Source organism: Trachurus japonicus, chromosome 3 (assembly GCF_045865225.1).
Source record: "Trachurus japonicus isolate A0001 chromosome 3, Traja_1.0".
NCBI lineage: Eukaryota > Metazoa > Chordata > Actinopteri > Carangiformes > Carangidae > Trachurus > Trachurus japonicus.
In genome coordinates this window covers 38363041-38386922 of record NC_140909.1, presented here as the reverse complement: position 1 = coordinate 38386922, position 23882 = coordinate 38363041, and the positions used below count along the sequence as shown (strand labels likewise).

Here is a 23882-nt window from a genome sequence, read left to right as displayed (position 1 = left end):
AGTGTGACCCTATGATTGTTTCTGCTGACCTCATGACCCTCTTGTCTGAAGCACTGTGTCAATCACTGATTAATAAAAATAATAAAACATTCTATTTATTTAGTCGCCTTTACATAGTAACACAAACAAGATAAAAGAATACATGAAATAAGTACAACAAAGAAGATGATCAACACACATGAACAATGAAACACAGAAGCTTATTACACTTGGGGATTAAAAGCAAGTTTGAAAAGGTGGGTTTTGAGCAAATATTTGAGAGCATTTCAGTCTGTACAGTCACGGATGTGTTGGGGAGAGAGTTCAAAAGGGAGGGGGCAGCGATGGAGAAGGTAACCCCAGGTTTTGTGCTTGGTACTGGGAGGAGGAGCGGAGGCAGTGGGAGGGGTGTGATGGTCCAACAAGGTCAGTGAGGTAGGATGGGGCCTGGTTCTGGAGGGCTTTGAAGGTGAGGAGAAGGACTTTGAACTGAATGTGATAAGGAATTGTGAGCCAATGGAGGTTCTGGGGGTAATATAAATTCCAAATTCATTGATTAATTGTTCAACATTTGTAAAAACCTAGCACCCTGCATGTCTGTGTCTTAGTACTATCCTTTGCACTAGAAAGCAGGCTGTGTTTCGCTGTGAAAGCCATTCTTAGTAGGTACAGTTTGGGACTCTGAAAGCAGACATGTTGAAGCTCCTTCAAAAGCATCTGAGGTGAGTGACACTCCATCCACAGGAGAGCAGGAGTACTGATGGGCAGGCTGGTTGGTGTAGGGGCAGAGGAAAGGAGGCGCTGCAGGTGGAGCTCTAGAGAAATCTGTGGAAAACACAGAGAGGGTGTAAGACCAAGGCCAAAGTACAACAGATAATGACAACACAAAAATAGAGGAGAGGAGAGGGCTTCATGTAACGTGATGTGTCCCCCAGCAGTCTAAGCCTATACTGTAGCTGTGTAGCTATAAAATGGTTCAGAGCTACCTGAGCTGGCGTGGCGCTATAACGCTGCCATACAAATGCACCACATCAAAGAAGAAGACAAAAAGCTTCCCCACTGAATTCAAACTTTAAACATTATAAATCGATGAAATGATGACAGGGAGTCGTGTCCGTGGAAATGTGATGATCAAAATGCCCTAAATGTGTCTAAATGATGGACTCTACTCACTGGTTACTCTCAACTTACCAGCTCTGGCTGTTTCAAGCTGATCCTGGTGCTGTCATAGGATGAGTTCATGCATCAGCTCATGGTGGACCCACATCTGCCAAATAGAGACACACATGACATTTGATATTTCATTTAGACGTAGTTTAGACTGCTTTGTAGTCTGCGTGGACAAACATGATGCTGGTATATAAGTTACACATTTGTGAACACAACTAGCGTTTAATAAATAAAAAAAACGCGTATTTATTCACTTCTACCATAAATGAGGACATTTCTCACAGACTTAGAGAAGAAAATATTCAAATGAGGTGGAGTTAAAGAGCTGATAATAACAAAAGACGTAACGTTACGTTAGCATCCAACAGCTGTTAATTAGCTACAACCGCTAGCTAGTTTACCTGTAAACAATTAGCATTGCTAGCGTTGATTATCTTCTGGAGCTAACCGTTAGCTACAGGTCAACAATTTAAACACTGGTTGGAGAAGTTAGGTAGAAAAAATGAAAAACAACATAACGTGTGACCTACTTCATGAGTGAAGCAGTGATGAAGTCATCAACCACAACAAAGTTTGACTCACTCACCTCACGTCGTTGACAGCATCTCAGTGCGATCCAGTGCCCTTATTGTGAAAATCCCCAGGGATCCTGACAGTTGTGGGGGAAGTAGCCGAAATATCATTTTATATCATTTATGAAATGGTAATCGTTTAGGCGATTTGTTGTGAGTTTGTATTTAATTCGTTTCGGGTTTTTATTTTATTTTAAATCGTCGTTTCGTCGTTTTATTTTAAATACGCGTTTTTTTTATTTATTAAACGCTAGTTGTGTTCTCACAGACTTAGAGAAGAAAATATTCAAATGAGGTGGAGTTAAAGAGCTGATAATAACAAAAGACGTAACGTTACGTTAGCATCCAACAGCTGTTAATTAGCTACAACCGCTAGCTAGTTTACCTGTAAACAATTAGCATTGCTAGCGTTGATTATCTTCTGGAGCTAACCGTTAGCTACAGGTCAACAATTTAAACACTGGTTGGAGAAGTTAGGTAGAAAAAATGAAAAACAACATAACGTGTGACCTACTTCATGAGTGAAGCAGTGATGAAGTCATCAACCACAACAAAGTTTGACTCACTCACCTCACGTCGTTGACAGCATCTCAGTGCGATCCAGTGCCCTTATTGTGAAAATCCCCAGGGATCCTGACAGTTGTGGGGGAAGTAGCCGAAATATCATTTTATATCATTTATGAAATGGTAATCGTTTAGGCGATTTGTTGTGAGTTTGTATTTAATTCGTTTCGGGTTTTTATTTTATTTTAAATCGTCGTTTCGTCGTTTTATTTTAAATACGCGTTTTTTTTATTTATTAAACGCTAGTTGTGTTCACAAATGTGTAACTTATATACCAGCATCATGTTTGTCCACGCAGACTACAAAGCAGTCTAAACTACGTCTAAATGAAATATCAAATGTCATGTGTGTCTCTGTTTGGCAGATGTGGGTCCACCATGAGCTGATGCATAAACTCATCCTATGCTTCAAAACGCGGAGCTTTTATTTTGAAGGCTGGTTCCGGCACGGTGGCACAGTGGTTAGCACTGTTGCCTCACAGCAAGAAGGTCCTGGGTTCGAATCCCCAGCCGCCCAGGTCCTCTCTGTGTGGAGTTTGCATGTTCTCCCCTTGTCTGCGTGGGTTTCCTCCGGGTGCTCCGGTTTCCCCCACCACTAAAAAAAAACATGCCAGCTAGCCTGATCCTCCAGTCAGTGCCCCTGACCGAAGGCACTGGCTCATAATCTGGAGTTGGTCCCCGGGCGCTGCACCGTGGCTGCCCACTGCTCCTCAGGGATGGGTTAAATGCAGAGAAAGAATTTCACTGTACTTGCTGTATATGTGACAAATAAAGTACCTTTACCTTTTACCTTTACCTCTCGACTTCCTTTTGCAATTTTCATTGTACAAGTTGGAGAAAGGAACAAGCGGGCACTTTGGTGCGCTGAATTGCGTTGTACGTCTTACGTCAATGAAATAGGAAATACCCCTAAAAATGACATTTCTCATGGTTCGAAATGAACAACGCAATTGAATTATACTTCGTACACGGACCAAATTCAAATTCAGTTTTCAAAATTCAGTTTTACAGTGACAGACATCCGGGTACTTGAAGGATGAAGGAAGAGCAATCGAGCTCAGGAGTTGCCGGTCACGGCGAAGGCGGCTTCCTTTTTTCTTTTTTCAGCCGAGTTTAGACTGAGAATTGTCGCTGCCGCTGCAGCAGCAAAGACAGGAGCAGCTCCTGTATGAGGAGCGTGACTCTGATTTCTGTGGAGGCACCAGAGTTGAACCAGTTAAGCACAGCTACACTCTCTACGAGCTCAGATAGATCCATGACTCAGATACACAGGCGAGGAGTCCTGTGTATCTGAGCTCGATTGCTCTTCCTTCATCCTTCAAGTACCCGGATGTCTGTCACGGTAAAACTGAATTTTGAAAACTGAATTTGAATTTGAATTTGAATTTTGAAATTTTGAATCTGAATTTGAATCACATAATTTGAATTGTGAGAGAGCTGTATTTTCAGTGAGGATCAAATTTTATTGGCTTTCAATTTCAAATTATATTATTCAGATACAGTTTTTCAATGCAATGATTCAAATTAAACAATACAATTTCAAATTATGTGATTCAAATTCAAATTTTCAATTCAATTATTCAAGTTCAGCAATTCAAATTCAAATATGAATGATTCAAATTCAGTTTCTGGTGGCACATATTTCTGCCCATACAGGTAGGACCAATCTCCTCTCACTTGATAAATGCAGAGGTAAAATTCTAATATTGCACGTCTTGAATTGTTTTCACAATATCTGCAGGTTAGCTTCATTGTGTCTTCATGACTCTTATCTCATTTCGTCAGGTGAACAAGGACGAATACGTCCGCTCAGAATTGACAGAGATAAAAACACTGCTTCGCCAGTAACAGAAGAAAATGGAATCGATTGAAAGAAATTTGGCGAACAAAGGTAACTTACAGAAATCAAAATTTTGGGCCTTACCATTCAGTTTATGATTTACTTATGTGGAATTCTTTTGGTAAATGTGGGTTTTAAAACAGTAGTTACTTTAACATTTTATTACACTGTAACTTGCCCAGTATTTTAATTACAAAGATACAAACTGATATTACCAGAAAACTTAAATTTCAGTCCTTTGGACAGTTTATTACAGCTGAATAGCTAGCCCTAACTTAACATACATGACACTGTAGTGATAAATATTTGACTTTTTTGTATTGCAGGCTTCAGTTCCAGTATAGCCTGCTCTGAGGCAGAGCAGGAGCCCAGACCCAGTGAAGTTTCATCAGTGACCAGCCAAGTTAGCTCACAGAGGGAAATTCTAAAGGTAAATATTTTAAGATACCATTTGTTGTGTAGTATTGAAGCCTCTCCAAACAAAAAAAGTGTTGGTCGCCAGACAGGAGAATGCCTAAACTCGACCTGTTAAATTTACATTATAAATCATATTATAAGTGTTTAACATAATTTGGAGAGAAAACCCCAGCTGCTCGCTTTGTTACTACAAGATTACTTAGTTCCTCCTTCCAGTCTCTCCTTTGTTTGATTTTCCCTCCACAAAGCTCTCAGGTGGGCCTGATTTATAACCTCCCCTTTCCCCTCCTTACCATTGATATCATCTCATCTCCCTGCTTCCTGCTACAGTTGTTTGTTGTTGTTTTTTTAAACTTTTAAAACCACAATTGTTTGACAGTTATGAAATATTGTATTTACTTTTCCACAAACTGGCCAAAATCATTACTAGACAAGAAACTGACATTATAGCCCTGTGTCTTTTTGTGTTAATTTTAGAAGTAGAAGAATTTAGTAGAAAATCATATATACACTGTAAACTCCATCATAAGACTATTGCATAATAATAATTTTGTGAATAGTCACTGAAAAGTAAGTTTCGTAAATAAATCAGTATATTTTCCTCAAAGGGTTGCAGTACTCCTGTAACTTTATAATGCCTATTTGTTGTCATCTGAAGGTGAAAATTGGTCCGCATACAATGATATCTGCAAGCCAATTCTCAAACATTAAGTGGGGGGATCCCAAGAAGGCCACAAGGGAGCTCTGCGTGGCAGTCTTTGGAAGGCAGGTCCTTAGGACTCATAGTCTGACTGGCAAAACATCAAACGCCTTCAGACATAAAGCCACAGCTGGACCCAGACAAGGTTGCTGACATTATTGGTAAGCCACAATTTAGAGAAGGTTTTTAAAGTTTACTTAAGTTTGCTTTATTTGTTTATTTGTCAGGGACAAGACACATGGGTTTCCCATATGTACAGAGAGATGCATTCTTGCTGTATTCATTCCTCTTGTTCATAAAAAGACCAATTTTGATGTCTCATAAACTTAATATAAACTTGTAGTTTCTTTTCACAAGTGCACAGCTCTAGCAGTCCTGTAATAGTCATTATGGAACTTTTTAAGTAGCACACACCTATGTTAGAATGCCCAAAAGCCATTACTTTAACAGACAGATGAAGCCAGCAATGCAGGGGACATCTTCTGAAAGGGCCTTGACTTAGCTGTTTTAAATGAGGAAAGATGCAGAACTCCAAAAGAAAAGTACATATCTAATTTTCTTCTCTAGTTGATCGTTTGAAAGGAAATACTCCTTCTTTAAAGAGGAACTATGCATGTTTGTGTTGCGGTGCCCAGAGCTGGGACACTGAGGCGGCAGTACACGGTCTTGCCTTGCAATGTTGGTTTCCGGCCAAGACACACAATAGGTGACATGCATGTGAAGCCTCCATTCTCCCTCATAACAAGTTAGGTCATTTATTAAACCATCACAAATACTCCAAAGCTGTTTAATGAAGGCAGAAATGTAGTATAATTAAGCTACAAATCCTGTATCCACTGCTGTGGAAACATTGTCATCTTTGTATGTTTGTTATGTATGCTGGTAGGATGATCCTGATAAACACAATTAATATTATGTGGTAATTTTTTGTCCTCTCTTCTGTTTTATTTGCAGAATACATGAGTGTCGAGTCAAGTCTTGGCAAAAGCGAAATAAAGAAACTGATTGCACAGAAGTGTGCAGATGAGTGCAAGATGAGCATGAGGATGTAATTTAAAGGTATGCTAGCTAATGTAGGATTTGAGTTAAGAGTAGCTAAGCAAGCAAATCATGTATGCATATGAAGACATATGTGTGATCTGTTCTCATGAATGCTAAACTTTACATTTTGCTGTTTGCTGCTGTTATGCACTGTTTCAAAAGACTTGTCTTCAATTCCCAAAAAAAGTATGCATAATTGGTTATGTGCTTTAGCAATGGACTAGATCAGTCAGAGTGGGCTTTGTTCAGTGGCGCAAAAAGTGGGTATGCACTATATGCAGCGCATAAGGGCGCCGCGCTAGAGGGGGCGCCAAAGCGATGGGGGAAAAATGATTTTGAGTCGGCATTTTCTGTATTTAACAGCTGTTTGTGCATGTGTAAATGATATGATCAATAACAGCCCCTCCGCTCCCTCACCCCCCCTCCTCTCAGGGCCGGTTTTAGCTATGGGCAATATGGGCCCAGGGCGCAATGTTTGTGAGGGCGCACGAGCGCTCTCCAAAAAACAAAAAAAACAAAAAAACTCGCTAGTTTTCTTAACTACCGCTCATTTCCACGTCAAGTTAGTGGAGTGGGCGCCCTATGTCACCTTGCTGCTGAGAGTCATGTTGTGTGTGTGTGTGTCAGAAGAGGCAAGGGGTTGGGGGGGGGGGCGGGGGATCAACTTGCGACTGCTGAGGTTGTATCAGAGTCTCACATCGGATGCTCCGCCGGCCCAGAGCGCTCTCATGCAGGGAAAGAAAGGAGGGTTAAGCGCTAAACTCCTCGCCCGTCTCCGCTGAAGTTGGCTTCATTTTGGTAATGTAGCTATGGGATGCCCAGCAATATTCCTCTTCTTCCTCTTCAGTGTCCGGTCTCTGGTAAACAACATGAATAAACTGCAACAGGATCACGTTGTTAAACGGACCCTGGACTGTCGTGATGTTTATAATGAGCGTAGTTTAACCGCAACGTCACGCTGTTTCCAAAACCACACCGACTTCAGCAGAGAAGTGAGTTTAGGTAGGTTTTTAGAGTTAGCCTACAGGTTTAACAGTGGCTCCTGTCATATCATGTTGCTGGCCCTACACTCACAAACAAAACCTATTTTAAATTGTGTATTTTTTTGAGGGTATTAGAGGTTCAGAGGCTGTAGTCTGGACTGTGAGCAGAGAAAGCTGCCCAGCTTTAATATAACCTAAGCCTGATTGGCTATTTAAAAAATCATTTAAATATTATTTAATTTAAAGGAGCCACTGTAGCCTATAAGATCATGTGTAAGATTAAATTCAGTGTTAAAGGCGCCCGCCGCCCAGGCAGGCGATTTTGAAGTAAGAAGTAATCCAATAAGTAGCCTATTCAGAATACATTACTTTGAGTCATCCAAATATTACCGATAACAGATTTTGTAATCAGTAATCTGTAGGGGAATACATATTACAAGTAATCCTCCCAACACTGTAGGCTATATAATAAAATAACACAAATAATATAATATATTCTTGTGTTTGTTTGTTGGTGGGGCGCCAAGAGATTGTTCGCCCACGGGGGGGGGGGCGCCTGTGATATGTCTGCATACCCCCCAGAAAGTAGGTAGTTGCGCCCCTGGCTTTGTTGGCATTAAAGTTGTGAAGCTAGATTGCAAAATCCAGAAAGTACAGCATACATTATATTAACAGTAACATAATTAAGTAATTGAATCACTGATATGATAAACAGACGTGTAAGTATATGCACTGTTCCTTATTGATTTGTTTTCTTAATCTCTTGTTCTCTGTCCCCTCCATGTTTCTCTCTGTCTGTCTGTCTGTCTGTCTGTCTGTCTGTCTGTCTGTCTGTCTGTCTGTCCCTTTCAGGAACTCCCTATCAAGATGGCATTTGAAATAATTTTTGTCACCAAAATTCTTCATTAAAATATTTTTTTGGGATGATAAATGTTACTTTCGTAATTTTTTATTTCTGTAATGATTTCAAAGCAATGTAGTATTTCAACCCTAAAATAATGTTTCTAAACTCATTGAAGTGGTAGAAAAATGGTTAATAGGATGAATGGTGCCACCGCTGCAGCCTGAGCGGGGTTGCATCGGCTGAAACTGCACTGCACCAAATTCACGTAGGCTATTGAGCTTCTCTGGGAAAGACACAGGTAACAGCAGTTGCTCTTCTCAACCAGAATACCAGAACCACGAATCCTATAGTGTTGCTTTAAGACATTAAAGTAAATTAACTGATTTCTTGGTTGGGTGCATCTCTGCTTATACCATACTTTTTTTTTCTAATGTTACATCTAGAAATTAAGGTTACGTAAAGTCAATCAAAATGTATTTAAGAAATAATAAATTAAATTTAAACGCATATAAGATATTGTATAAAACAAACAGACCTAATCCTATAGGATTACGTAAATAATCTATAGCCATTGCTGTAGGATTATAAATGATCAAAATCTTATAAGAGTATAAGATTTTGGAACTAGGGGTCCTTTTGGACTTTTATAAGACATAATCCTATAGAACAACCTATAGGATTTTGTAGTTATTGTACCGAAACCAGTCCTATAGGTTATAGTCTAATAGGACTTTTTCTTATAGGATTGGTTCCAAATTCAAGTAGAATTTTAAATTGGAAATTCCTTTCAGAATCCTATAGCACTTTCTGACTATTATTCTCCCTGTATACTGGTAACCATCACAATTACTCTGAAGCTTTTTAATTACCGTATGGTAAAAATGGAGCAGAGTTAAAGCAGAAGTAAGTGATATATTTGTGTTAATATAAGTCTTAAATAGTTATATCTTCCGACAGCAATCACTTACATAGAGTGTTTGGACTGAAACACGGGTCTCTCAGTCCCTCTGCTCTGCTCTGAGCCGAAGAGAAAACATTTATCGTATCCTACAGTTTTTATCCAATGAGGAGAGAGATTGGCATGCAGGGCTGTGTGTGCAGCCAAGGAACGCCGTGAATGTGGCGACGTAGGGACGAGGACTGTTATGGTGCGTTCAAGGAAACTCGTATTTTTCCGACCGTGAAGTGGTACCAGTTCGATCTGGTACGAGTTCACCGGTCGGAAGTTACGAGTGGCCGTTATAGTGACTTTCACCGGTAAAACAGGTCGGAGAAACACGAGTGGGTTGCCTGAAACGCTACAAAGTCGTAAGTTGTGACTTGAAGCTGTAATTTACGATTTCAAAAGCCTGCCTGGAACGCAGCATTAGCGAAAACAACCGGACCACTTACTTCTGCTTTAAGTATTAGTAATTTATTTGTCACCGTAGGGAGTTAAGGTGGAAATCTTGCATTGCTCTTTAAACCCCACAGAAGAACAAGAAGAGTGAAGAAAGTCCTATAAGACTGTCCAGTAGAGGGCAGTAATACCAAAGATACTCTATTATGTCTGGACCATGGTCTGGACGGTCTGGACCATGGTCTGGACCAGGGCTGCCCAATTTGGGGCCCTTGGCCCGCTGCCAATGCTCGAATTTTTAATTTTTGAAATTTCTATTTTTTTCCCACTGTGATGTATGTTGCATGTACGACTCCGACCACTAGGTGGAGTCTGTCACCAGTGTTGTGGTTAACGTGCTGGGAGTGTTCGTAGAAGCAGAGACAGGAAGTAAACACACAAGTGTCCAGCAGCCTCCCCCCCAGAGCTCTGAGTTCCAAAGAGCTTTAGCACCGGGAAAGATGACGGGACGGCACCGGTAGCGGCAACGACGACGGCAACGGTGCCGACGGGGCTGTTGCCGTCGTGGTCATCATTGCCGGTAACGTTACAGTCGCCGCCGTTGGTACTGTGCCGGTGCCGTTGCCGGGAGCTTTAGAACCTTCTCCAGAGCTCCGGCGAGCTGTGGAGAGGGGGGGGGTGTTGGGGGCTTGCCGGCCGTGCAGCCCCCAACACAGGGTGCTGTGTGTGGGTGAGAGGAGCAGGGAGACTGGGCATTAGCTGACTGGGCAACGGCAACAAATTCACATGATGCTACTCTGCTTTTCTGGGGACGACACAAGTAGCAGAAAATTCTCTACCAGAGTAGGCTACCAGTACCAGTAACATTTGCTTTGTTTTAACAGCAGGGCTCCAGACTAACATTTTTCACTAGGAGCACAGTGGCCCCGAACTTAAAATTTTAGGAGAGCAAGCAGGAAATTTAGGGGAACACACTTGTAAATTGATTTGCAGGGCAAGTATTCACAATACTCACACACATTGACCTGCCACCTGTAATTACAAACATCTGATTTTTTGAGTCTCCCCTTTCATGTTTCACCAGCGTTACAAAACAAAAGACAGGCAAATTCACTGGTTGCACATGTGCACAAGTACTGTAGATGAAAAATTTACTTGCACTGTCCCAAATTTTTGGGGCAAAATGCCCCCATTTAGGGGCAGTCTGGAGCCCTGTTTAACAGTGAAACACAATAATCAATAGTGTTATTTAAAAAATACTTTGTATGAGTGTTTATTTTGCACAATTAACATTTATAGGCATATTTAATTTGAATGTTTAATTTTGGCCCGCGACCCTCCACCCCGATTCGTTTTTGGCCCTTCACTGAGAAGAATTTGGGCACCCCTGGTCTGGACCGTCTGGACCATAGAGAGCCTAAGCGGAAGCAGGAAGTAACGGTCACCATGGGACCTCAACTCGGAAAAACTCGCCATTCAAATGAACGGGACTGAAAATTTTATTTTGTGATCCGTTTGAATTGCGCCATGAGAAAAAAATATGTCCTCTACCTGTTTAAAACATCACGTTTCATCCCGAGAAATCAGCAGTTTGTTGTAAAGCTATTGTAGAATAAAATTCAGAAGAATCTGTAAGCAGAAAGACTACAAGTCGCGTAGGTGACGTCACACACGTCTGTTTTTTTCTGTGGGACACAGATCTGTAGTCCGTGGAGCGGTCTTTACACAAAATACATTCTTCTGTTGCCGTTTTACGATAAACGGCTGATTTCTCTTCATGAAACGTGATGTTTTAAACAGGTAGAGGACATATTTTTTTCTCATGGCGCAATTCAATCGGATCACAAAATAAAATTTTCAGTCTCAATCATTTGAATGGCGAGTTTTTCAGAGTTGAGGTCCCATGGCGACGTTACTTCCTGCTTCCGCTTAGGCTCTCTATAGGACCAAGTGGCAACCCTCCGTGACGTCACCCATTGGTTTGTGAAGCCCGGAGATTGGCTTTCAGGGCGCCGCCATTTTTGATTTTTGGAGCAAGAAGAAACCATATTTGGACGAGGGGGCGGAGCAAAGGAGGTCGAGGGGCGGGTCGGACCCGTGTCTCCGAGGCTGCTAGTTTACCCAGCAACACCGGCTAACTGCCGAGCGGCTACGCTGCTAACACCGTTAGCATCTACAACTCGAGGTAAACTTTATATTTAACGGTGAAAGTAATCTCAGAAGCTTATTAAATACATGTCCATGTTTGAACTAGCCTACATAGATCCCATGAGGAGTAATGTGTCACGTTATTGTAGCCGATGTTAGCATTAATACGCTAATGTAAAGCTGTGAAACGTATTTTGATATTGTTTTAAATTGTTTTACAGAACCCAGAGGCTAGTTTCTGTCTCAAACTGTAAAGCTGCAACACATTAAACTGTCATGGACTGAAACTGGTGGGTTACGGCTCCTGGACTTGATGTTAAGTTACCTCACCTGCATCCCCGATGATCGGCTGCTGGAGCTCCGACCTGTCGACCACGTGACAGCATTCACCCAGCTATTAGCTATTATTTTACATTCCTATTATATATATATATGCACATATTTTTTGCAGGTTACCAACATGTAGATGTACTGGAAATTCAGCTAATACAATACAAGCTTGTGTTTTGACAGTATGGCTCACCTTTACATCATCCACAGTTTATAAAACGTTTTCAGTGCTGTGAAATGCTGAAATTACTAGTGCAGTTTAAACATGAAATTAATTTATTTACTAAGATTTGCTTTACAGATTTTTAATGGGCCAGATCTTTACAGTAACATTAACACCACGACACACTGCTGTAATCAATAATAAATTAAGGAAAAAACTTTCCAGGACTATTTCTATGTATGCTTCCACTACACACAAGAAAAATACAAATGTTTAATCTTGTTACCCTCCTTGAAATAATAAAGCATCTAGAGATGAATATCAGAGCTTGTGCTTTCCTGATGTTTCTTGTCAACTAATCTATGATATTGAAAACAATAATTCACCAAAGTGTCACATTCCATTGACCATGAGGTTATGGTAAATATGTAAAAGAAATACTACAATTTAATCACAGTAACTTTCTTTATTATTACATTTTCAATGATAACAATCATCGACTGAATAAAGCATTTGTATTAACTGGACTATGAAAATAGCTGCTTCAATATCTTCACTGTCAATTTTAAGTTCACCCTAAAAAGTGTGAGGTCAAATGTGAACATGGAATAATAAACAAACAGTTGGTCTGTTTAGTTCTCTCATGAGAGGTTTTCTGGTTTCATCATCATCACAGCTCCATAACTTCACATGATGTCCTCCTTCTGTTGGCACCGGTCACTCAGCTCTCACAGTGGCTCCTTTAGAATCACAGTAAAACACAAGAACTTAAATTAAAACATGGCAGGTGCATGACTGTCTGCTTCAATTAAAGACATTTGTGTGTTAATTTACAGCAGTAAATGACAAGCCCCCACCTCTATATGTTGTATTTATCAGTACAGTATGACACCAGCAAGATAGCAAGTTGATGGATAAACCTGGGGGCTTTGCAGCTTGTAGACCGATCCTACCGATCACTGTTCTGCCAACATGACGCCGTGGTCGTTAAATATTAAACCGGATTCATCCCGGTCCGGTAAAAGTCGGAGACGAGCTACGGTTAGCATGGCTAACACGGAGCTAACGGCGAGCTAACAGTGAGCTAACGTTAGCCGTGTGACTCGATTATTCACATTAACTATAAATTAACTTGTCTTGGACGGTGACAGTCTCATGTTCTCCGGTCAGAACAGACATGAGAACATGGGAAAGTAATCAGTAGTCTTCTGGAATATACGACAAATTAAATATAATTTTATGCGTTCAGAAAAAGAAAAAAATACTCACCGAACCGTGATATCAGCTCCCTCCGGGTCTGTTTGCACCGTCGGACGAGGTGAAACGAAAACTTGGGTGAAATTAATTAACTGCCAGCACTGCACCTGTGCTATCTATCATCCAAACATATCGACAAAATATCAGAAATTAAATTAAAACTGACTGAACACAATACGCAAACGACGGGAGGTCCCCTCCGGTGTTAATCCTCGGTGTCTGATCCACTGTGTCTGACCTGTGACGTCTCAGTCACCAGGCTGTCAATCATATTCCGTGCTGGAAGGTGATTGGTCAGTTATACCAACCAGGAAGGACTAATATCTAAATAATTATAGATTTTTTTTCAGAAGGACCACCAGGTCATATTTAAGGATGATAAACTTTAGCTGTTTAGACCGTTATCAGTTGAGAAAAAAAATTATTGAGCGAGTATTTCATGATTGAAAATGAATGGGAGTGGATTGGAACCAGGGCTTTCTGCAGCCACCCCCTGCAGGATGCGGCTGGGATTGCACGTAAAGTCACTTCCGCGTTGGCTTCACTTTTCAGACCGGAAGTCTACGTCCATTTTTTTTTACAGTCTATGGCTGTGTCCGAAATCACCCCCTACTCACTATATAGTGCACTATATAGTGACACTTCACTATATAGTGCACTATATAGTGACCACGCCATTTTGTAGTGGTGTCCGAATGTTTAGTGATTATTAATGTTCACTATATAGTGCACTGAATCTATCCCACAATTCACCGCGAAATGTAGTGAGCATCCGATGGTCACTAACCGGAGCAAGATATCCCATCATGCATTGCGGTCACGGATCGACGCCTTTAACACACCGGTCCAGAACGACCGGTGTAGCTACCAAATAAATGAAGTAGTGCAGCAGCCTCTCAATAAATGTGTCCGGCTGCCAGAGTTGTCCGGTCGCGGCTTCCACAGACTCCCAAAACAAACGTCGGAGCAAATTTCCTAACAAGCGTTATAAACTGACCACAGGCTCTGGATAGCGAGGCTAATTTCTGTTAGCCCGTCTATGGTGTTTTACATTAACGTTAGCATTAAGCTAGCGGACGTTATGCTTAGTTGTGACACATGGCTTTGTGTGTTTTGAATGTTGTTTCAAACTATGTGGGTTTGATTGAACATCTTTGATGCTTAAATATATATATATTACCGCTTAAAGCAGAAGTAAGTGATATATTTGTGTTAATATAAGTCTTAAATAGTTATATCTTCCGACAGCAATCACTTACATATAGTGTTTGGTCTGAAACACGGGTCTGTCAGTCACTCTGCTCTGCTCTGAGCCGAGGAGAAAACATTTATCGTATCCTATCCGTTTTTATCCAATGAGGAGAGAGAACGGCATGCACGGCTGTGTGTGCAGCCAAGGAACGCCGTGAATGTGGCGACAAGCGACGAGGACTGTTATGGTGCGTTCAAGGAAACTCGTATTTTTCCGACCGTGAAGTTGTACCAGTTCGATCTGGTACGAGTTCACCGGTCGGAAGTTACGAGTGGCCGTTATAGTGACTTTCACCGGTAAAACAGGTCGGAAAAACACGAGTGGGTTGCCTGGAACGCTACAAAGTCGTAAGTTGTGACTTGAAGCTGTAATTTCGATTTCAAAAGCCTGCCTGGAATGCAGCATTAGCGAAAACGACCGGACCACTTACTTCTGCTTTAATATATTGCTTTACTCCTCTACACCGGCCGTTACCATGGTTGTATCCATGGTACCTGCACCGGCCGTTATTATCACGGTCGGAACGTTTTAATTACTCGACGTAATACGTCATTAACTGTGCGGCGGAGTAGTGTCCGAAAGTGTTTTTTTATTTGACCAGTGAGTCCACTATATAGTCCACTATATTGAATTCACTATATAGTGGGCCTGTCCCAATATGCACACTCGATCACACTTACACACTTGGGCACTTGGCGTGCGCGTTCATGGGCCTAGTGTCAGTGCGCAAGTGTGTCCCATTTCTCCAACGACCGAAAGTGCAGCGCGCTTGATTTGCACTTTACCCACACTTATGGTAAGACCGCATCCGAGCGGTCTTTGGCCAAGTATAAATCCCACAATGCACCACGGTGAAGTCCGCCGTCACCCAGAGCCACAAGTCACGTTTAGGAAATGCGATTGAATTAATCTCAATAAAATGAAATTAACTTTCTATCTAATAATTATGACCTTTTAATGTCATATTTTATATTCATCATGCTCTGTTCATGTTTTTATATTTTCGTTTTTCTTGTTTGTCTTATTTACTTACGGAGTTGGGCTTACACATTTATGATTTGAATCTTGCGCATGGGGTCCGCCCGCTATTCAGACATCCCGCTATTCCGACATGTCACTATTTAGACATCCCGCTATTACGACATCCCTCTATCTAGACATGCCGGTAGTCCGACACTTTTTGATACCGCTATTCCGACACGTCTTTTTTATTTTTATTTTATTTTTATTTTTTTACAGCTGCGATACCCAGGCGCGTCTCTCTCTCTCTCTTTTCTTTTCAGCATGTCTATCACTGGTTTGATGAGGGAGTGATGTTCTTAATCTCAACAACTCAACTATCAAGTCACAAACAAAACTGACACACATGATAAACAAACAGAACTATGCTGCAGTTTGTTTGTCAAGTTAACCTGTCACCTTCAGCACCACGGACAGCGCCGGGGATGAGCCCGCGGAGCTGCAGCTGTTAGCGTCTGGGCTCTGGGCTCAGGGCCTGGGGCCTCATTTATCAAAACTGTAAGTAAGCAGTGTAAAACTGCTGCTACTAAATGTTTTGCTTAGGCCTACGGCGAAAAGACACCCAAAATATTTACACCTTTTTCAGATCTATCAAACTGTGCGTGCACAACTCTGCACCTCAACTTTGATAACTGGATCCAAGAATGGTGCGCAGTTGCGCACGTGAACACACCTCCGTCCCGGAATGCCTAGACAACCATATGGTCAGCACGTGCATATTAATTAGCCATGTGCGCTCTGTGGAGCGACAACAAAGTGACAACGAAGACAACGGGCGGAGGGAGGGGAGAGAAAGCTAGATACATGGCATCGGGCAATAAATCAGGCAAAAACCTCCCAAATCTCAACAAAAGGGAGCAGAAAAAAGAATAATCTTATGTAATCTGCCCCTTTATTCCAGACAATCTTTTTTTCTTCTTTTACCTATGTTAAAACGATGTAAAGCAGCAGGATAAACTCAGGTGACAGAATAATAACAGTCTCAGTAGCTGCAGATCAGTGTGCGCTGCTGTGTGCTGTGTGTTTTTAAACTTGGAGGGTTTGTTTTTTCTTCTCTAATAGGCCTATGTATTTGTGTATGAGAAACAGTGTCTCAGATGAAAAAATAAAAATAAATCAGAAGGACACGTCTGACTATAACGTAATCAATCAATGTCGGAAAAGCGGAATGTTTGAAAAATAGTAAAGTGCCGCTACTCCGACAATGAAAAAAAAAATGTCGGAATAGTGGGATGCTTAAAAAATAATGTTAATGCCGCTATTCCGACAATTAGAAGTCAATGTCGAAATAGCGGCATGTCTGAATAGCAGCATGTAACCCTTGCGCATAGAGACACTTTAGGAGTAGATGAGACTGATCCAGCAGCACCGTTTATTAAAACTGTTGCTGTGTGTGTGTGTGTAGTAGTTGTGCTAGTGTGCTGTGCGCAAAGGCACAGGCTGCACTTGTCAAGTGTGTCCCGATTGCTTTTAAATATCCCCCCACACGCTTGGCCACTTAATCCATGCTTGGAACACTATATGCAAATATACGTTCCGCCGGCAAAACGTTACCAAAGTGTGTGCGTAACCAAGCGCACTGAGCCAAGTGTGGAGAAATGGGACAGCCCCAGTGAGTAGGGAGGAGGCAGAGCGATAGATATAACAGAGTGGCGACAGCCTTTGATGTCGCCGCCAGTGCGGTCACGTGGTTCATGTAGCTCCCAATAGTTCCAAACGAGGCTGCCGCTGTCATGTTCTGCTATGGGACAGACAGCACTGAGCTTGCTTTTGGACGGTAAATATTAAAAAATAAACCGTACAAAGGTATATTTACAACTGTTACTGAATTACTGTATGTACATCAATGTCAGTTTTCAAACAAAAGGCAAAATCTTCTTGCTTCAAGGTTTTATTTGTCACTCTAAAGTGAAGATTAGCCTGCCCTACAGTAAAAATGGCATAAGAAGAGGAGTAAAGCAATATATTAAGCGGGAATATATATATTTAAGCATAAAAGATGTTCAATCAAACCCACACAGTTTGAAACAATGTTCAAAACACACACACAGCCAGTATCACCTAAATATAAAGCCCGCTAGCTTAATGCTAACGTATAATGCAAAACCTCATAGACGGGCTAACAGAAATTAGCATCGATATCGCCATTTTGCGGCAACCGAGCCACAGCAGTAAAGCTGCCAAAACCTGGCTTTAGCGCTGTCAACACGTCACAGTTTTAATATTTTTTTCATGCAAGAAAGTCACCGTTTAATCCGGAGTCTGTGGTCAGTTCATAACGTTTGTTAGGAACTTGCACCGATGTTTGTTCTGGGAGAAGTGCAGAGTCTGTGTGAGCCCAGACCGGGGACCAGGGGAGGCGGCTGTCACAGCAGCAGCAGCCGCTCTACTGAGCTGATCTGCCGGGGCCGACCGTCCGTCCTCCCGTCGGAGAAAACGAGCCAAGTAACGTATCCGCATGCTTTTAGAGGTTTACCGCTGGCTTGTTAAATTATTTTGAAGAGATTAATGTTGGTCTCATTGATGAAATTTAACAACTGTGGCAGTGGCATTAGTTTGTTTGAATGAAAAGTGAGCAGGGCTGCTTCTGGGCTACGGACTGAAATCACCACAGTTACGTAAATAAATAAATGTTTTTCAATGAACCGATCAGTCTAATAATTTTTATTTTGTTAAGTCAACATGGTTACTGTACTTGGGAAAGATTATTACCACTTTATAACTTAAAATTGGTCGGTATTTCGTCAACGTAGCTCAGTAGTTTCTTGCTGTGCAGCCATAGAAACAGACGTGGTCCAGCGCCGCGGGAGGAATGTTTGGAACTATTGAGGGCTCCATAACCCGGAAGTCGGTCCGCCATTTTTTACAACGGAGTCCTATGGGAGTGTCGCCACTCTGTTATATCTATCGCTCTGGGAGGAGGGAATGAGTGAGTGATTTCGGACACAACGGCCCAATCCCAAACCAGCCCCTATCCCCTAACCCTATCCACTACCCCTCCGTTTGCGCGTTCACGCGGAGATCCGCCATATTAAGGGCCGTCCCAAACCAATTCCCACTGAGTGGAAGTGGCTTGTCAAGCCCTTAAATAGCGAGTCTGCACAGGTGCAGGCTCGCTGGTGGTTGCAGCAGAAATTACGTCCGGACAATGGAGGAAACGTCATTCAAGTGTAGTTCCGTCTACTTCTTCCAAGTATTTTAGATCAAACACACACCTTTATCCGTGGACGTCGGAACTCGGCTATTTTCTGAGAGGGAGGGGGAATTTTTGTTGGGAGAGTTGGGGGAGAGACGCACACTTATCAATGATTAAAGATCTGATTTTAAGTTATTTTATAATAGCATACGGGATTCCCTCAAATAATAGCCGGTATTCAATTGTTTACACAGACAAATAAAGGCCGGCCCTAAATACAAGCTGGGTAAAAAAAAAAAAAAAAAAAAAAAACTCAGTCGCCTGGAACAAACTGACAACGATCAGAAACTCTTTCAACTTTGTGGACTGACTGGAGTGAAGCTGACCTCATCCTCTGCTTTAGAGAGGGACAAGTTGCACTATCGGACCTGGGTCTCTGCTCCGTCTCCAGTCCCGAACGGGCTCGGACACGGAGCAGGGGGGGGGAGTGAAGCGCTACAGCGCAACAGTGACAGAGCTGCAGGTCCGACAGCGCAGTGAGGAGGACAGTACGTGAGGATGAAGATGAACTAATGAACGATGAGCTTGGTCACTAATGTGTAAAAAATAAACTGAGGGATTTAGAAATTGAAGGCTGAGCTGCCACGCTGATGCAGGCTGCTGATGCAGGCTGCTGTATAGAGCCAGGCACCAGCAGGCTGCATATCACATCAAAAGCATAGATCTATGCATTAGATGAAATAAATGTCAGTCAGACAAATTGAGTTTAAATTCAGATTCTTTTTCTTTTCTTTTTTTTAAGCGTAATGCTGTGGGTATAGGGAGGCTGATTTTAGGTTTTATGTTATTATGTTATTCTTGAGTTAACCCATTCCAATTCCTATGTAGCCTAAATATTTTGTCCTTCATATTGCACTGTTTTGCTTCTACCCTCTGTCCTCATGTCTGTTCTTAATTCATATTAGAGTGCCTATAGAGAGAGAGTGGCGCCACCTCCGTTCACTGTAATGGTTCAGTTTTTTCACAGCAATGGCGGCGCATGGAGCCCCTCAAAAGTTCCCGGAAGTTAGCATAAGCTAACCGCCGCTCAATGTATTCCAATGGAGCAGCTGGTCGGAGCAGCACTTGTTCAAGGTAAAATGTTTTAAAAAATGGCATTTTCATACCAGTAGTGCATCTGAATTAAATCGACATGAGTAATTAAAGCAGATATCATCGGCACGGCCGTTTCGGCTAATGCTGTGTTCAAGGCAGGCTTTTGAAACCGTAAGTTACAGCTTCAAGTCACAACTACGACTTGGTAGCGTTCCAGGTAACCCGTAGCTCGTGTTTTTACCGTCCTGTTGTCTGTGAAAGTTCCCTATAACGGCCACTCGTAACTTCCGACCCGTGAACTCGTACCGGATCGAACTGGTATGACTTCACAGGAAGGAAAAACACAAAGTACGAGTTTCCTTGAACGCACCATGAGTTAGCAGCCCCCGCCCTTGTCAGGCATCAATTGGTCCTCGTGCTACGTCACCACATTCACGCGCATCCCTTGGCTGCACACACAGCCCTTCATGCTGTTCTCTCCCCTCATTGGATAACACTTGTATCCCACAAGGAAAATTTTCTCCTCGGGTTACAGCAGAGCAGAGTGACGGAGAGACTCGTGTTTAGGCTGAAATACTTCATGTAAGTGATTGCTGACGGAAAATAGGACTATTTAGGACTTATATTAACAAAAACATTCCACTGATATCTGCTTTAAGTATGTTGGCGGATTATCCCCGTCTAGATTTGAATATTTAGAGAATATTAACAGATAAAAGTTTAGGCTAGCACTCTGGCTAATGATAGCAACACATGCAACAGGCTGCTAAATGTAAATCTGTTCTCTAAATATAACTTAATCCAACGCTGTCAATTGTCAGACTAGTAGCGAGGTTAATGTATAGGGAGTGTGATTGCAGTTAAACATAAAATTAATATCATTGAGGCTGCGGAAAGATGGGTGAAGTTTATGATATGAGGACATTCTGGACTGCTGTCTCAAACATGGGAAAATGTTCTGATTTGCTAATTTATTTGTTAAACCACTGACTGATTAAAATACACATCTAGCCATGGCATGTTCTCAAGTAATCATACTAAACATTATATAAACTATTGGTCATATTATTTGATACACCTGTGCAACATCATGCAGTGCAGTATACCAGCTGTGCCATAAATTCTACTTTCATAAATTTTATACATGTTCAGTTTTTGTTGACATCAGAAAAGTAGTGTTCATTGTACTTTATGTTATTTGTTGACATCATTGTGTGTTGGACTGCATTATCTCAACAATTGTTGCTCATATTTTGCCTTCAAGTATTTTAATGGAACACTGTTGAATGTAATGCACCCCAGCACAGCAGCATCCACTATGACTCCCGTAAATAAACAGCAACTAGTGACTAGTGATCACCTTTTTGACTATGTCAGCTATAACTAGAAATATATATTTTTATAAATGAAGAATGTATGGGCCAGAGCAATATATAGTTAATCAATAATCATAGACATTGATGCTGTACATCAGGAGAACTGACGAGTAAGGACCAATGATCTTATAGCTCAGGAGTGATGATGACAAGGATGTAACATGTCTCTTATGTGTTAACTGTTTCACCAGATGTGGGACAACAGCCATGAAGAAGAAATGCCTGTCTGGTGTTGCTGAATGTGTCACCTATGTTTTATTCGACCCCAAAGGATTTCCACATGGCCTGCTTAGGGCTACCCATGTCGGTGGTGACATTTATTACATGTAGCCCAATGGATTCTGCCCTCTGTTGTCGTTGCTACTGTTTTAGGAGCTGTGATTCTGTGATTCTTCTTGCATTGTTTTTTCCTGTTCTGCTCTGTTAATTAAAAAAATATTAAACTTCCCAGTGGCGTGGTATTTGAAAGTGTGTGAAAGAGCAAATTGTTTGAATATGATTACCTCACATATTTTTTTGTTGTTGAAATCTAGGTGTTTAAATTGCTCCTTCTGACTTTAGCCAGCCATGCTTTTCTCCTGTCCCTGTGTTTGGGGAAGCCATACATGTGCAGGCCTTTCTCCAAGCGACTGGAGCATCCCCGTGCAGCACAGCATACCATGGTGATGACTATATTCAAGGACAACACAGCGGAAAGGACGCAAACAGCTTGACATGCTGATCTGTTTGACTTCTGTAGATCTGTTTTTAAGGAATTTATTGTGATATTAAGTGCACTGGGTAAAACATGACTCTGTGTTTTATTATGCATCACTGAGTACAGTAAGTTTGGGATAAGTATACAGTTAACAAATAGTGATAAAATTCCATATATTTGCAATGAATTAAAATTAAACTTTAATTTATTTGCCATGGATTTTCTATTAGAGTTATCATCATAATGCTGTTGTCAATTGTCAAATCATAGTCACTTGTTACTCTGCCTCAACCAAGTCTGAAAGTAAAAAAAAAGAGGAAATACCGTATTTCCTCTAATAGTAGCCGGTATCTATTTAATAGCCGGGTCTGTTATAATGGCCGGGGGCGTGGTTTACACGAACAAATAAAGGCCGGCCCCAAATACAGGCCGGGTCAATGGGAAAAAAACAAACAAACAGAAAAAACCTGAATTTCAGTCACTGTGGATGCACTGGTCTCAGGCGGCCAAACACGGATGCAGTAACCCACAAGTGCCAGCAGATGGCAGTAGCTAGATCTGAAGTGCCACATGAACCCACGCTTCAAGGAAACAGTCACTGACAACTCGACCGAAGAGAGCTTTAGCAGCATGGCGTGTCACTACCCGATTTGCGACGCTACCCGATCTGTGACAAAACTGGTCACTTGTGCTCCAGCGTTTATTAGCCTAATCCTGTCCAGCTGATCGCTGCTGTTGCGGTACCTGCTACAGTAATGTGTAAAAAAATATAATTAATTGTAGGCAGAATGAAAACTGAGCACGGTAACTGTCAAATTTGAGCACCAGCATGAAACAGAGGAAGAAATAATAGCCTCTCTCAAATATAAGCCGGTCTCCAATACAGGCCGGTTCCCCTGGGCAGCTAAAGTAAATAAAGGCCTCGGCCTCTATTAGAGGAAATACGGTATTACAGTTTTATTGCTATCAACAACAGTAAGGGTTTAGTCAAGTTAACAGAGTTCAAAGCAACACAAGCATAGCCTAATAAGAAGAATAGTTAACAAATAGTGATAGAATTACGTGTATTTACAATGAATTCAAATCAAATTTTAGCATTTGCATGGATTTCCTATTTGAATTCACATCATTATGCAGTGTGAGTCCAGACATGTTGTGAGTGACCTGTCAGTTTGCCTCATTCAAGTCTGAAAGTTTGATAAAAACAGAGAAAATGCTACGATTTTGTTGCTGTTGATGACTGTAGGGGTTAAGTAAACTTAACACAGTTAAAAGTAATTAACACAAGCATATAAAAACCGCAAAACAAAGCATTTATTGACCAATATTTAGCAATTATCGGGGTTTTCCTATTGCTTTCAATTGCCCGCCAAGCACTTCCGGGAACTTTCTGAGGCTACATGGACCACGTGATCGGCCAGCATTTTGAACTTCCGTTGTCGCCACTCTCTCTCTATTCACCTTATTCTCCGGGGCAACCATGGAGTCAATGGAACGCTGTGAGATTGTGTTGGAACTTCCGGTGACGACCGGAAGTCGTATAGTACATTAGCAGTAGCTTGATTATTTGAGTCCGTTCTCAGCTGTTTCTTGTTGGCAAATCCGGGTTTTTTTTCCCGTTGTCGATTGCAAAAAATGACGAGCATTATAAAGAGGAAGCTACAATCACTGGAAGAAAACGTGTGAGTTTTTATAGCAGTTGAGCATCGACCTCATCTTCTGTCCCAGTGTGTGTGGAGCTCTGTACGACCTGCACCCACCTCCATCTACTCTAGAGTCTGGTTAAAAATAATTAAATAAATCCCCATGTCCCCGCTGATTTCACCCAAGGTGAGCAGCTTGTTTGGAGAGAGTAGGAGCGAATTAAAAAAAAAAAAAAAAAAAAGCTATCACAGCCCGAAGCAACACTGTTAATGCACATAAGAGGCTGCTTTTAATTTCTGACAGCTGGACATTGCGC

The 23882-nt window shown here is 41.6% G+C and overlaps 1 long non-coding RNA gene across 1 annotated transcript; it reads right to left on the bottom strand.

The window, feature by feature from the left end:
• Window positions 1-353: 353 nt before the first annotated feature.
• LOC146990370 (uncharacterized) lies at window positions 354-1714 on the bottom strand. Its single transcript, XR_015035663.1, has 3 exons — window positions 1551-1714; window positions 1171-1246; window positions 354-804 (listed from the first exon to the last, which is right to left on the bottom strand). It is a non-coding gene; the product is annotated as an uncharacterized LOC146990370 (long non-coding RNA).
• Window positions 1715-23882: the final 22168 nt, after the last annotated feature.